We start from the raw sequence: 16,372 nt of genomic DNA, 5'->3' as shown, positions 1-16,372 counted from the left end.
ATTGCCTACTCCAGAATACAAATTCTGTGTTAATTGACAGGTGACACAGTAACGACTGTTACACAGTGTACGAGCACTACACAAGACACACTAAAGAAGACAAGGCAAACTACAGAAGACAAGACAGACTACAGAAGTCAAGACAGACTACAAAAGAGAGGACAAACTACAGAAGACAGACTATAAAAGACAAGACAGGCTACAGAAGACAGGACTACAAAATACGAGAGAGACTACAGAAGACAAGACAGACTACACAAGACATGCCCAAAATACGACAAGACTACAGACTACAGAAATTTTCTGTCTTAGAATCCTGTAGTTCGTTTTGACTGGGAAAGAGCCACACGTCTCGTATATTGGCCAGGGCTCAACGCTGCGATCACTTCTATGGTGCAAATGTGTCCTACATGTCGCAAGTACGCTTATAAACAGCCGCAGGAACCGCTTCAAATGCGACCCGTGCCAGGTTGTGCATGGTATAGAGTTGGGGCTGACATTTCTTTGTATGCGGGAGACTCGTACATCGTTGTTTTTGATGCCTTATCAAACTTTCCAGAAGTGCAGAAACTGCCAGACACATCGGCGCGATCAACCATTGCAGCCCTCAGTGCTAACTTTGCAAGATTTGGCGTGCCAGTTGAAGAATGTACTGATGATGGTCCGAATTTTCTAGCTATGAATTTGCTGTATTTTCAAGGAAATTTGAGTTCACACACATTACATCTCGTCCTCGTTATCCGCAGTCTAACGGACTTGCGGAAAAAGGTGTGCAGATTGTGAAGCGCATGTTGAAGAAAACTGCAGACTCGGGGGATTTCTGTTTGGGCCTGCTGGCTTACCGCCTACCCCACTGGAGGACGGGCGATCCCCTGGTGAACTCCTGCAAGGAAGGTGTCTTCGCGCCAACCTCCCGGACTTCAGTGCTGTGACTGCGACCGACATCAATAACCACAGTCAAAAACAAGCTGGAAGGCCTTTGCCTCCTCTCCACAAGGGTACCATCGTGAGGCTCAGAGATACTGCATGGTCCCGAAAAGCCCAAGTGATGGTTATGTCCTACCCATGATCGTACCTGGTAAAAACGGAGGACCAGAAGCTCCTCAGGCGCAACCGCCGTCACCTGCTGCAAACCGGCTAACGGCTCTTAAAGGCAAGCGATGACTACATCAATACCCCCCCCCCCCCCCCCCCGCGGAAAACGACGTTGGCTACCATTCAACAGCGACAGCTCCAACCTCGCAAACAGTCACGTGTCAACCATCGACAACGGGCGACCCTGCGACCACGGTTATGCCACCGCCAGCTTTGAGAAGGTCGACCCGAACCGTGAAGCCACCGCAACGTCTTCAGTATGACGAAAGTTTTAATCAAGTGTCTGTATAATCCTTACGTGTGGTGCGATGAACTTTCAACAATTTTTTACTTGCTACCGGAGGTTTTAAGTGTTACCGGAAAGGGATGTATCCGATAAGGCCATTGTAGCATGACTGCGCACCCTAAATGCGCAGATACTGTCGGCGCACGCTCTCGCGCCTATATAATCAAATGCTTGAATAAAGCAATCGTTCTTCTTGTTCTGGCCATCATGCTGTTGTGTCGTCCTTGCTAGTTACAGTGTGAATAAATGTCTTGAGACACTGTATAAATGTTAATATCTCCCATGATAAAGAATGGTTTTTGATAGGATTTACAGTACTCCAGAACCACCTCGAACTTAGCCAAGAAACGGCGCTTTTAGCCAATTGGCGGTCTGTACCCAACCACAAGTATGAAATTTTTTGCATCAATACCCAAGCACTCAATATCACAATCTGATTCAGTAATGTCATCAATTATCTCACCTGCGAACTGGCAGGTGCCATTACTCAAACCATCTCGGAGCCGCAGCGGTAGCTGAGTAGTTGTGGTGCTCGCCAGCTGGCCCGAAAACCGAGGCTTCGATCCCGAATGCGTTGGTCGCATTTCGATAGAGAGGAAATTGTGGAGGCCTGTGTACTGTGCAATGTCAGTGCACGTGAAAGAATCCCAGCTGCTCCAAAATATTCGGAGCTCTCCACTGCGACGTCCCCCATAGCTTTTAGTTGCTTTGGGACGTTAAACCCCGTAAACCCAAGCCAGTGTATCCCACCACCGCAATAACTAGTGAAGTAAAGTTAAGGTCTGATACATATTTACTTTCGTGGTTCTGTTATGGGAAAACTTTTTTAAGACTGTCGGTATTTTGTTCAATGAAGAGGGCTAAGTCAGGCTGGTTGGTGCATGTTGATGCAAACGACTGGACAGCGCCAACGGTACGGAAGAGAAAGCAGACACCAGCGCATGTGTATGTGTTCTTTTCGGTCCCGTCAGTTAGCGCATTTCAGCCGTTACCAGCAACATGTATTTTTTGTTTGCCTATAATCAAAATGGTTCGAAAATATTCAGTTCGCAAGCAAAAATTTCATACTCGCGCATCCTAAGGTTCTTGCCGAAGAAGAATAAAAGTCTCTCGCTTTTTTTGTAAGCGTCCTTTCATAGTTTGCCCAACAGCCATTCTTATTAAAGCGGATTCAGTCCTTGCCTAGCCTCTCAGGCGCCGATACACCCTGTGTATGCTGGCCGAGACCACGTGGATCGAGTACTGAGCAGACACAAACGGCGTCAGAGGCTTGTTTGGCAGTCCATGTTCCTGGTGCTGGCTGCCTCCCCTCTCGAGCAGATGGAGGAGGCGGAAAAAACTTCATTGTACTCTTGTGCCTCTTTCTGCGCACAGAAAGAATTCTAGCCATGGGGAAAAGAGGTTGGTGGGGGGGGGGCGCTGAACAGACAACTAAAACCGCGAAGAAAAGTTCTGGGAACCTGGAAGAGCTTCAAGCTGTGAAGAAAAGTCACTGAGAGCGCCGCTGTACTCCGATTGATGTAAACCGGACCCCGCTTCTAACACGTGCGCGAGCGCCCGTTAGCTGGCGCCTATGTCTAGCACGGACAGATATCGGCGCCTCGCCGAGGTTCGGCGGCGTCTCCTGCAGTGGGCATGCGTAGACCGGTTTTATCGTATGTTAAGAGTGCCGACTTTGGGCGTGTGCACCAAAAAAAAAAACGGCCCTTGGAGCACACTTGAAGAATATCGAGCGTCATCTACAGTTTGCCAACCGAAAACCATCTCTCCTCATGCTAACGCCTTCAGTCAGCAGAGCAGGAAGCGAAAACGCGGTTTGCAAACGTGGGTTGCTGGTTGGAAGCAACCTTCCTGTAAGTCGGCAATTCTACAAGTTGCCCATTCACTTCTGAGAAAATGAATGCTGCACGTCGGGAGCACCCTGTCGATAGATCTTTGTGCTTGGTTGCCTTAGGGTGCAGTGACGCGAGGCAGATGAGATCATGTGTCTTTGAAAAAGGGTTGTCTGCACTCTCAGAGCACGCGCTCACATTTCCCCGTTGAGAGGTACATGAGCACAGTGACATCACGACTAAAAGAATAGTGACGCCATTCGTACTCAAGGAAAAATGAAAAAAAGGCAATAATGAATATATCTGCCGTTCTGCAGTGGTAAGCGAGTCTCACAATAAACTGCACATCTCCAACCAAAAATCATTAATTTTTACCGAACATTTCAAAGCCGACTCGGCTCCTTCATCAGGGATGACTGAGGCCAGTAGCTAGTGTTTCTAAGCATGGAGGGGAGGAATAGTCCAAGGAACGAAAGCTGTGATGCGAAAGGCGTGGGGGAGGGGGAGGAAGGGGGAGGGGGTTAAGGCTGTTAGTCACATTGTCGCACTGTGGGGAGGCTGTCAATAGCGACTTTTTTTTGGGGCATACACTGGGAACAGGTTTCCTTTTGTGCGGTTGATGGCTTTCGTTGTGGTTTGGATGTGCCAGAATTACAGAAGGAGCCTTTTGTGGTAATTTGTTTCGGTTACTAGGATGCTGGTTTCTTAGAAGTTGATTCTGTGGTCTGAGCCCTCGGAATGTTAGGCTACAGGATTTCAATCTCTTGCGAAATTGCGGACGTCGTTTTATGTTGCTGAATTCTTTCTTTCAGGTTTTTGGTCTCGTCGATGTAGCCTGCGTCGCAGTCGACGCAAGGAATTTTGTAGACAATGCCTTGGGATCCTTCTCTACGCGGCCGGTCTTTATGAACAGGTAGGCAAAGCGCTACAGTGTTTGTGGGCTTGTGCGCAACCTGAAGACCCCCTTTTTTCGGTAATCGGGCGATGGTTTCACTGACACCTCCGACATCAGGTAGAGTGACGTATTTTGGTGGTGGCGTTGGTCTTTGTGCGTTGATTTCTTCACGCACGTGGTCGCGTTTTTGACGTCGAATGGTTTTTTGAATGAAATTTTTGGGTAGCCATTCATGATGAGTTCTTTGAGTATCGTGCGGTGTTCTTTTTTCTGTCAAGTTCTGTGCTTTTTGTGCAGATGAGACTGAGATGTGCATTTTTTATGTCTTAAAACCCAAGCAGACAAGAAAATCTGTCAAAATGCTCAGTTGTTTTAAACTAGTCTCCTGATCTTTGTGTTCTCCTTAGCGGTGTTTTTTTGACTTTGATATAGTTTCGTTGGAGACTCCATGCACCGTGCTCGACCCTTTCGTCGCCAAATGAACTCAGGTGAAAAGAACAGTTTGCTCTATGCGAGTAATTTCTTGCCACACAAAGCGAAAACACGTGCTTTTTGAAGCTGTCACCAATTACGCGGCGCAGAAGGGTCTCGCCCATTCACAATGGTCTGCTTTATTTTGTACTGTACACAGGCCATAACAACACAGTGCACTCACGTTGAATGCCAAGGAACGAAGTAAAGGCTCTAAGGAAAAGCCTTTCAGCGTGCCGTGTTTTTCAGTGAGTGGCCACTCGATGATGCGGTTCCATCGAGCGGCCGCATTGATACCAACCGCTGCCTCCACACGCTAATAGAACAACAGCGGGCTAACGGGGTCGCATTTTTTTATTGTGGCAGTGAGGCTTCAATTCTGGATTTGGAAGTGGTCTGTCTGTATGTCTGAACTTTACTTCACCTGAAATAAAATAATCGGAAGGGTTTTACGGCGCGAGTGAGCTTTGAAACCGGGACGGCGAGAACACATCAGTTTTGCTGGTTACTCCAATAGACCACTGCAACATCGCCGCAGCCGAAAATTTTGTGTATTAAAATACCAGTCTCTTGCGCTGGGTTTAGGATATCATCGTCTTCATCAACTGCATCCGTGCGCAACGGAGCCGAACACCGAAACAGCACTGAAAACTGAAGTGCTAGCACTCCTAACTGCATTTGGCGAAACCACGCTAAATCATCCGAAATTTGTTTTTGTGCGACTCTTTACCTGTGCCATGCGCTGTGCTTTTAACAATGCTGGTAGAATTCCTTTGGTTGGTGGAAGGCATTAACGAATGTGACTGATCTTCTGCAGAAACTCTCTGGCAGAGTTTTGCCAGCGTCAAGGAGAGACCCTTTGCCAGGACTGGCACATTAGCGATTGTATAAATTTTTTATGACAGCCTGCAGACAAAAGTGCATCCATGACCATTCCGGGCCGTTTTCACAGAGGCGCCGACTACGTCATACTTCACACCGTAGGGGGCAGAAACACAGCACATTCAATAAGCAACCACGTACAGAGCTCCACGATTCGAGGAAATTTAAAAGGAGGAAAAAGAAAGGCCGACAAAGGCACAGCAGGAGACCTTTTCCCATTGTCCTTTAATACCTCCCCCTTACCATCTGCAACCGGGTGCCCGTGTACCTCTTGAAAAAGAATTTCGTCCTACCTAAGCACCTGCTCACATCTTTTACCCTTCTCGTTACCGCCTCTCCCTCTTCTTCACCGTTTGATGCTGCGAGCCGTGCGTCTTGTTCTCGTAGCCTTTGGGGGAGGAACACTGCCAAAAATTGTGCCCGAAGGGGTGAGGGAAATTCAAGGAAGTTTTGATTAAGACGATTCCCAATATTTGCTTATTTTAAAAACAAGCGACAACTGCAATGGCATATCGCTTTAAGCATGCGGCTCGAGGATGGTTTGTGGTTCGTTCCCCAGTGCCGCCGTTTAGCCACTGGTTTCAAATGGGCACAAGTTCTCTCGAAGGCGGGCGCTTAGTTTCTTTGAGCTGAAGCGCTCGGAAAATGGTCTTTCACGTAACCTTGTTTTGAAGAAAACATTTCATCCCATTGCGCTTGGCGCGATTTTGCCATTGCACTATTAAAACTCATCATCAGCAAAAGAACACATTTCTAAGAAACGGATACCCAAGATTCTTCACTCGATGTATCCTCCAAAATCGAAAAAGATGCATCGAAAACTACTGCATATGCTTATATGTTAAGGACACGCCGGTGGCAAGATCGCGCATGCAGCTTGTACACAGAAGGTGTCAGCGAAGCCTTGGCCAGTATTCTCTGAAAGGAAGGAATGCAAACTACACACAAGCCGGCCACCATTATCAGACGCCTCCTATGCCCCTTCAAAGATATTCATCCTAAAGATAATGCCTAAGGCGTTGTCATGATGCAATATATACCTTTCTTCGACTGCTTGGTGTCCTAGGCTGTGGAAACAAGCTATGGCACTTTTAAAAGTCGCCGGATATTGTTAATCGTTACCTGGAAACGGCTCCCTCTTCTTACTCCGGCGGTTTGTGTGCTTATAGAGCCTCTGCAACTCCCAGAGCCACACCTTGAAGAAGTAGTAGTTTACTAATCGCTTCAGAGGCAACAACAACTGATGAAAATACAAAAAAATTAAAACTGTTGCCGACCCGACGATTGCTATCTAATCTCTCAAGCACCGGAACTGTAACCGGCGGAAATAAAGACAAATAGGGAGGATAGCGAGAAGAACATAGATGAGTAATAGAAAAAATAATCAGAAACGGGATAGGTTTGCACACCATATGCAAAAAAACTATGTTCGCGCCACTCTTGCGACAGTGCTTATATGTACTGCACATATTCGCAACACGGTAAATTCAGTGCGTATTCAGGGCCGCGCGTATGTAGCGTCCGGTCGCTGATCGCTCGTGCGAACGTCACATTGCACAAGCGCGCTGGGTAGAGCGCCCCGCCGCCGAGATGGAGATAACCAGTAAGCTTTGAAACGTCTTGTTATCGGACAATAACTTCTGTTCATTTTTCAGCAAATTTCATTGATAATCAAGAATATTTAACTGGGGTTTGATTCTTGATTGCTGCTCTGGGTAACGGCGTAGTTACTAACTTGCCGTACTGATCGCCCATTCTTCAGAATAGTTCCCAGCATGCCATTCTATGAAGTCTTCGTTAGCGGTTCATAGTTTACGTACACGGTTGACATAATTGCCGAAACTAGCATCGAATACAGCAATGGTAAATCCCTTATCGACAGCGAGCGATCGAGTCTGAGAGGCACTTTACCAAGTTAGAAAAAAAATGTTGTGAACTACCACACACTAATTTTTACAGTGAACAAATCACCTACTGCCATATAACGCAGCATCAAGTTTGCTGCCTCTTATAGTGCAGCACTCAGTCACTTAAACGCGTCCGTGCTGCACTTTTACCACATCGACAAAACTCTCGAAGAGCTGTCTGCTATTGAGGCTAATAACTGCAGTGTTAAAATGTAGTCATTAATACACGATTTAAAATTTTCAATGCACAGTGCAAGAACCTTATACAAGTATCGATGAGTGAGCTCTAAGTATGAGCGTCCGGGAATTACGCATTTCACTGCTTGCACGAAAGTACCTGGATGTTTCATTGCTTTGCACTGCTAATGCGCACGCAATTCCACAATCACCTATGCCCGTGTCGTGGGGTCACTGTATGCGCTTAAAAATGTACCGGTCAAGCAAAAGAGTCTCCTTATAATTTCCTCTACATACCTTACAGTAGGCACGCGCTTTCTTGTAGGAGCTCATGGTCGTAGCCTCACTCCGATGGGGGAGCTTTTGATAAAAGTGCGCATTCGCACGGCGCGGCCCAACCTACCAGAGAAACCTACCAAAACAGGGACATTCTAGCAGGGGCACTGTAGCACGGACGTGAGCCTTGCCAACACACCGAGAGTAGGCGCCACGCGTTTTTTGCGGGTGCGGAGGATTCATAGTCAACAGAAACACAGCGCAGGAAATCGTTTGCTAAACTCAAATGTAAAATACTTTATATTTTTTTAAATGTAGGACATTACAGTACCTGAAGCTCCGAGAGCTTATCGATGTATATTAAGGTAGGGATTTGGGGAGCGATAAAGTGAAGTCAAGTGGGGCATGTTTCGGGACCTCGCCATAGGCTCCATGCTATGGTAGCTCATTGAGCATAGTAAGCGCAATATATAAGCTACACTGATGAAACTCTATGAAAAAAATCTTTAAGAAGCATTCAACATATAGGCGAGAGAGCTAATCTCTAAATTTTATGCACGACTAGGTATTAATTCTTATTTTTCATCGCCATTGAGTTACGTGAGCGCGGCCCTGAATATACGGTGAATTTACCGTGTTGCGAATATGTGCAACAGTACTTATAAGCACGGTCGCACGAGTGGTGCGAAGATATTAATCATTTTTGCTTACGGCATGCACACGTACCCCCGTTTCAGATTATTTTTTTTTCTGTCACTCTCCTATTTACTACTCCCTGTCCTACCTATTTTCTTTTATTTATTAATAATAATAATAATTGGTTTTGGGGGGAGGAAATGGCGCAGTATCTGTCTCATTTCCGCCGGTTGCAGTTCTATTGCTTGAGAGATTAGATAGCAATCGCCGGGCCGGCAACATTTTTTACCTTTTTGTATTTTCGTCAGTTGTTGTTGCCTCTGAAGCGATTGGTAAACTACTACTTCTTCAAGGTATGGCTTCCTTTGAGTTGCAGGGGCTTTATAAGCACACAAACCGCGGAAGTAAGAAGAGGGGGACGTTTCCAGGGAACGATTGACAAAAGCCAGGGACTTTTAAATGCGCCATGATTGCTTTCCGCAGCCTACGACACCAAGGACCCGAAGAAAGGTATATATTGCACCACGACCCCGCCTTAGGCATTTTCTTTAGGATGACTGTCTTTGAAGGGGCAGAAGAGGCGTCCGATAATGGCGGCCGGCTTGTGTGTAGTTTGCATCCCTTCCTTTCAGAGAATACTGGCCAAGGTTTCGCTGATACCTTCTTCGTACGAGCTGCATACGCGGTTTTGCCACTGGCATGCCCTTAGCGTAAGCGTATACAGTTGTTTTCGTTGCATCTTTTTTTGTTTTGGATGATACATCAAGTGAAGAATCTTGGGTATCCATTTCTTAGAAATGTTTTCTTTTGCTGATGATGAGTTTAGTAGTGTAATGGCAGCCTCGCACCAAGCGCAATGGGTTGAATTGTTTTCTTCAACACAAGGTTACGTGAAAGACCATTTTCCGAGCGCTTCAGCTCAAATAAACTAAGCGCCAGCCTTCGAGAGAACTTGTGCCCATTAGAAACCAGTGGCTAAACGGCGGCACTGGGGAACGAACCACACACCATCCTCGAGCCGCATGCTTAAAGCGATATGCCATTGCAGTTGTCGCTTGTTTTTAAAATAAGCAAATATTGGGAATTGTCTTAACCAAAACTTCCTTGAATTTGCCTCACCCTTCGGTCGCAATTTTTGGCAGTGTTCCTCCCCCAAAGGCTACGAGAACAAGACTCACGGCTCGCAGTATCAAAGGGTGAAGAAGTTGGAGAGGCGGTAACGCGAAGGGTCAATGATGTGAGCAGGTGCTTAGGTAGGTCGAAATTGTTTTTCAAGAGGTACATGGGCACCCGGTTGCAGATGGTAAGGGGGAGGTATTAAAGGACAATGGGAAAAGGTCTCCTGCTGTGCCTTTGTCGGCCTTTCTTTTTTCACTCCATTTATTTTTCCTCGAAACGTGGAGCCAGTCCGTTGTTATTTATTGAATGCGCTGGGTTTCTGCCCCCTACGGTGTTAAGCATGACGTAGTCGGCGCCTCTGTGAAAACGGCCCGTAACGATCATGGATGCACTCTTGTCGCAAGGCTATCATAAAAATAAAAATCAACCGCTAATGTGCCAGTTCAGGCAAAGGGTCTCTCCACACACTGACAAAAACCTGCCAGAAAGGACATCACTTTCTGCTGAAGATCAGTTAATTCTTTAATGCCTTCCAAAACCTACGGAATTCCACCAGCATTGTTAAAAGCACAGCGCATGGCACAGGTAAAGAGTGGCACAAAAACAAATGTCGGATGATTTAGCGTGGCTTAGCCAAATGCAATTAGGAGTGCTAGCACTTCGGTTTTCAGTGCTGTTTCGGTGTTCGGCTCCGTTGCGCACGGATGCAGTTGATGAAGACGATGATATAAAAAACACAGCACAAGAGACAGGTGTTCTAGGACGCCGAATTTTCGGCTGTGGCAAGGTTGCAGTTTTCTAATGCAGTAACCAGCAAAACTGATGTGTTCTCGCCGCCCCGGTTTCAAAGCTCACTCGCGCCGTAAAACATTTCCGATTATTTTATTTCAGGTCAAGTAAATTTCAGACATACAGACAGACGACTTCGAAATCTAAAATTTAAGCCTCAGTGCCACAATAGAAAATGCGACCTTGTTAGCCCGCTGTTCTTCTAGCGTTTGGAGGCAGCGGTTGGTATCAATGCGACCTCTCGATGGAACCGCATCATCGAGTGGCCGTTTTTCTCATCTGCTAACTCACTGAAAAAGACGGCACGCCGGAAGACTTTTCCTTAGAGCCTTTACTTCGTTCCTTGTCATTCAACGTGAGTGCACTGTGTTGTTATGGCCTGTGTACAGTACAAAATAAAGCCAATCATTGTGAATGGGCGAGACCCTTCTGCTCCGCGTAATTGGTGACAGCTTCAAAAAGCACGTGTTTTCGCTTCGTGTGGCAAGAAAACAGTCGAGTGGAGCAAACTGCCCTTTTTGCCACAGATCATTTCGTGACGAGAAGGCCCGAGCACGGTGCATCGAGTCACCAACGCCACTACATCGAAGACAAAAGAACACCACTAAGGAGAACACAAAAATCAGGAGACTCGGTTAAAAAACTAAACATTTTGACAGATTTCCCTTTCTGGTTGGGTTTGAAGACTTACAGTAAACTGCACATCTCAGTCTTATCTGCCCAACAAGCACAGAAATTACAGTAAATACCCTTCAATTCTCCGTATACCGCAAATCAACCCACTCAGGCTGGTATCTCCACTTCTCTTCGAACCACCCGGCAGTCCATAAAGCGTCAGTGGTGAAGACACTGTTCAGAAGAATTGAGACACACTGCAGCACAGAACTTGACAGAAAAAAAAGAACAACGCACGATATTCAAAGAACTCATCATGAACGGCTACCCAAGAAACATTATTCAAGAAACCATTCCATGTAAAAAACACGACAACATGCACCAAGAAATCAACGCACAAAGACCAACGCCACCACCAAAATACGTCACTCTACCTAATGTCGGTGGTGTCAGTGAAACGATCGCCCGATTCCCGAAAAGGGGGACTCTCCAGGTTGCGCACAAGCCCACAAACACTGTTGCACTTTGCCTACCTGTCCATAAAGAACGGCCTCGGAGAGAAGGATCCCAAGCCATTGTCTACAAAATTCCTTGCGCCGACTGCGATGCAATCTACATCACCGAAACCAAAAACCTCAAAGAAAGAATTTAGCAACATAAAAAAGACGTCCGCAACTTCGCAAGAGACTGCAATCCTGTAGCCGAACATTCCGGTGACTCAGATCAAAGAATCAACTTCGAAGAAACCAGCATCCTTGTAACCGAAACAAATTACCCCAAAAGGCTCCTTCTGGAATCCTGGCACATCCAAACCACGTTCAGGGACTTCAACGAAAAAAAGTCGGCATTGACAGCTTCCCCACAGTGCCACAACGTGACTAACAGCCTTAACCCCCGCCCCCCAGGCCTTTCGCATCACAGCTTTCGTTCCTTTGACCCTTTTCCCCCCTCCATACTTAGAGACGCTAGCTACTGCCCTCAGTCACCCCTGATGAAGGAGCCGAGTCGGCTTTGAAACGTTCGGTTAAAATTAAAGATTTTTGGTTGGAGATGTGCAGTTTATTATGACACTGGCTTACCACTGCAGAACGGCAGATATCTTATTCTTTGGTGACATTTATTTTTATAATGTTTTGAGTACGCATGGCGTCACTATTTTATTCGTTTAGTCGTGATGTGACTGTGCTCGTATACCTCTCAGCGAGGGAACGTGAGCGCGTGCACAGAGAATGCGGACAACGCTTTTTCAAAGACACATGGTCTCATATGCCTCCTGTCACTGTACCCTAAGGCAACCAAACACAAAGATCTATCGTCTGGGTACTCCTGACGTGCAGCATTAATTTTCTCAGAAGTGAATGGACAACTTGCAGAATTGCCGACTTACAGAAAGGTTGCTTCCAACCAGCAATCCACGTTTGCAAACCACGTTTTCGCTGCCTGCTTTGCTGACAGAAAGAGTTATCATGAGGAGAGATATTTTCGGTTGGCAAACTGTAGAGGACGCTCGATATTCTGCAAGTGTGCTCCAAGGGCCTTTTTTTTTTTGGTGCACGCGCCCAATGTCGACGCTTTTATCATACGACAGAACCGGACTACGCATGCCCACTGCAGGAGACGCCGCCGAACCTCGGAAAGGCGCCGATATCTGTCCGTGCTAGACGTCGGCGCCAGCTAACGGGCGCTTGCGCACGTGTTGGAAGCGGGGTCCGGCTTACGACAATAGGAGCACAGCGGCGCTCTCGGTGACTTTTCTTCATGGCTTGAATCTCTTCCAGGTTCCCAGAACTTTTCTCGTTTAAGCTGTCCTTTCAGCGCCCCCCAACCTATTTTCTTCACGGCTCGAAATTCTTTCTGTCCACAAAAAGAAGCACCAGAGTGCAATGAAGTTTTTTCCTCCGCCTCCATTTGCTCGAGAGGGAAGCCTGCCAGCACCAAGAACTTGGACTGAAAAACATGCCTCTGACGCCGTTGTGCAGAGATTGTTTACATCCTCATCATTGCGAAAACAAGGATTTGTGCTACGCAGAAGACGACAATGACCTGGCAGTGCTGCGGGATGGAGCGGATAGAAGTTGGCGAAAACCACGCTCTACAATGTACAGAGCAAAAGTGCGGTGGAGTTTAATGCGAGGCGTGTTAGGCTGTGGCGACAGCCTCAGTTGTAGCATCACAGGCTACAACTTAGGACGTTTATGATAGAACAGACTTTCTACCGGTATGGTTTCAGCTCTTGAAGCCATGTCTATCTTTGCCACCCTTTTAGTTGTGTTGCCTTTTATCAAACTAGTGCTGTGCGGCCACTAGCTGAGTGCTTAGTAAATTATCTGTATATAGCCCCTTTCTATGCATGCATAACCTCGTACAGTATGTGCCATGATGAAAAAACAAGCGGTGATTGACATCCACACAGTCTTGCGCAGTGGCCTTTGCGTCTCCGCGGGCTCTACTCTCATTCTTGGATATTTTTGATTTCCTATTCTTCCCTTTTTTTTCATGATTGGAACAGAGTGGACAAATATCGGCAAGAGATGGTCTTTCAAGGCTCTCAACCTCCGGATTAGTGCTTTTGCACTTATACATGCCGACAGAATAATTTATACAGCCCAAAGGACAGCTCAAACTAAACATGCATTTGTAACAAAGTACTTTAATTCCCTGCTTCTTATGGGCGATAGAGTTATATATGCTGCATTCCTTGTTGATAAAATCTAGTTGTAACGAGGCTGAAAACGAGCCACCTGTGGTTGACTGCAAGCAAAGTTAACTAGTTTCTTTTCTAGTCGGTCGATTCACGAATAACTTGTCGTCACGTATTATGTAATTTCAACAAACTGCTGTTGTAGCCATAACATTTCTTTTTATTTTAAAGTTCTATAATTTAGCTACTATTGAGCGTAGTTCTTTACGACGCGGTTGCGTCTGAGCCTTTCCAACCTGAATGTGTTCGGCGGAAAAAGGGAGGACAAATTATTGCACGTTTCAGTATATTTCAGCTTCTTGCAGGATTGCTATGACTCAGAGAGTCAAAGAAAACTATTACCAAGATGTGACATCCATTTGACCAAGAGCCGACCAAAATTGATAATTGCAGATGAAATGATTTCATCTGTTAGAATAAAGACACGGAGCGGGTGGTAGGCGCTCGATTAAGATCTACATCTCCAGTTAGCAGCAGCAAGCAAACCATTCAAAAATATTGAAATAATTCATAGCAACCGTTTTGATGGCTGGTGGTTACTGGAAAGGGAACCAGTAAAAAGAAACCGGTTTTCGCTTTTCAGATTTAGTAGGAATCTAAGCGCATACTAAACCACAAGCACAGACCTGAAAGACATGTAACGAATAACGTTTTAATCTTCTCATGTTTTCCGCTTCGGTTCTATTTTGTATATTATATGGGCGTGGGATTTGTTTTCTCTTTTGTCAGTGTTACTGCGCGTTTCTCCTAGTTTTCTGGCACGGCTGTGCCTTGCGGCTCCTACTTGATCACACTCTTTTCTTTTCTTGACGCGTCGGGCATTCTCCCAGGCGTTTGCATGGAGCATGCCTCGGTTGCGTCGGTTATCGTTTGTAGCAATTTATTTTTGTCTTCTTAATGTTGTATTTTCCCCTCTTAAGTGCACTTGGCTGTGACGGTTAGGCGGCTTCGCATCGGTGCATAATTTTGACCGACAGCTTGTGCTCATGTCGATTCGTATCAGCTGAGCTGCTGATTTTTGTTAATCGTCCCTGACTCCTACGCGTTTTATGGAAAAGTCCTGCAATAAAGGAAGTTGGCGCTGGTTGTGTGTTGTCTATAGTCTTCACTGAAACGTCTTTCTGCGGTGACGAAGCTATAGCACACGAAGATAAAAATCTAGCACGTGTTCTAAAACTCTTCGAGGACAAGTGGTAATTCAGGAAGAGTTCTGCTGGGGTTCAAGCCACAGATTTGAAACTTGGACCTAAATCTTTCTTGGTTGTCTGGACTAGGTTAGTGAACTCACAAAGAAAATTATTCGGTGATCCTAAACATCTTTCTAGAAATCGGCTACGAAGGCGCATCTAGGGTGTCTGCATCGGTAGAAGGGAGGCAATTTTCCTGTCTTTTTTTTTTTCTAAGAAAGTATGAATGGTTGGCTGGGGCGCACAAGCATGTGCATGGACCTATACTGAGAGAAGTGTTAACAACTTATAAAACCACGCTAACATGGCCGAGAGGTGCGACCCCTTCGCTTTGTTCCCCTGAGCTAACTGCGTCCGCGAGCTGACTTCTCGTGAAGGCAGGAAGCGTTTGGGACGTGTCAACAGCGTACCCTCAAGATTGGTGGAATGCTTGCTCTGTGAATTCCGCATAGCAAGAAAAGAAAGGCTGCAATGCATAACGAGGTCCCTTTAAACGGGAGAACAGAGGTGCTGGAGGAGTGTTTCCTAAACGGCTCCATGGAGAAAGCACTTTTGCACCTTCAGTTGCAATCCCTTGACGTCCCGTTGTTTAGACCAGTGGAAGCTCTTCCTAAAAGCACATATGCACTCGGAACAGCGCTGAGCAATGTTCTAACAAGGCTACTGACTTGTTATCTTGTTGGGTTAGGATTTATGCAAGAAAATGCGGCGTTTTAAAAAAAATTAAAGGAAAGTATTGGACACGTCACGTGTGTGTACACCGGTTGACTCATTCTCAGGTGCAGGTGTGTAACAGAGTGGCTTCCTGGAGAACAAAACAAGAAAGTGTGTCGCCGTGCACGGAAGCATGACTTTCTTGAACATAACCGATTCATAAAGCATAAAATGTCTCGTTTTTTTATGAGGACATGACCTAATGTCGGATCGAAAAGTCGTGTTTCCTCGAGGTTTCGGCGTCGGAGGAAAACCGCGTCCCTTGTGGTGTTTGCGGTATGCGGGCCACACAATTTAGACCGGCTTCGGTCAATCGAACACGTAATTCTTTTAGATAACTATGCCCGCATCTATACAGTTAGTGCAGCGGCGCCGAAATCAACTTCTGCCATGTTAACTGAAGGATCACCGTCGCTGCTTTGGCAGGCCTTCTCGCTTAGAAGTGCTTGCCCCTCTTTGATGACATTTAGCTTTAGCATTGAGCGATACCGCACATCTCTTTTTTGCTCTATGTACCAGCAGCTGAGCGTCGACGCGTCGCGGCGCTCTCTGCCTCACAAGTTTTGTTGAAAAAGGCGTCCTAGTCTTACAGCGTCCCGATATTTCATTATTTTTTTAACAATGACCGTATTGAGCTTCCGGATACAGTTTTAGCGCAGAAAATCATCTAGCTCCCACATTCAGCAGACTGAAGCGAAACCTTCTGAAATTCGTTTGATGGTACTAAAAAAAAAGTAAACTTTGCAACCAAGAGCGCAGAGAGGGATTGTGACCGACGCTGCCAAAAATG

The 16,372-nt window shown here is 46.2% G+C and overlaps 1 pseudogene; it reads left to right on the top strand.

Moving 5' to 3' along the window:
- The first annotated feature begins 453 nt into the window (after window positions 1-453).
- Window positions 454-1,485, top strand: LOC144103434 (uncharacterized; annotated as a pseudogene).
- The last annotated feature ends 14,887 nt before the right edge of the window (window positions 1,486-16,372 follow it).

The sequence above is a fragment of the Amblyomma americanum genome, chromosome 9 (assembly GCF_052857255.1).
Source record: "Amblyomma americanum isolate KBUSLIRL-KWMA chromosome 9, ASM5285725v1, whole genome shotgun sequence".
Taxonomy (NCBI): Eukaryota; Metazoa; Arthropoda; class Arachnida; order Ixodida; family Ixodidae; genus Amblyomma; species Amblyomma americanum.
Note: the sequence above shows the minus strand (reverse complement) of the source record. Positions and strands in the feature narration are given on the sequence as shown.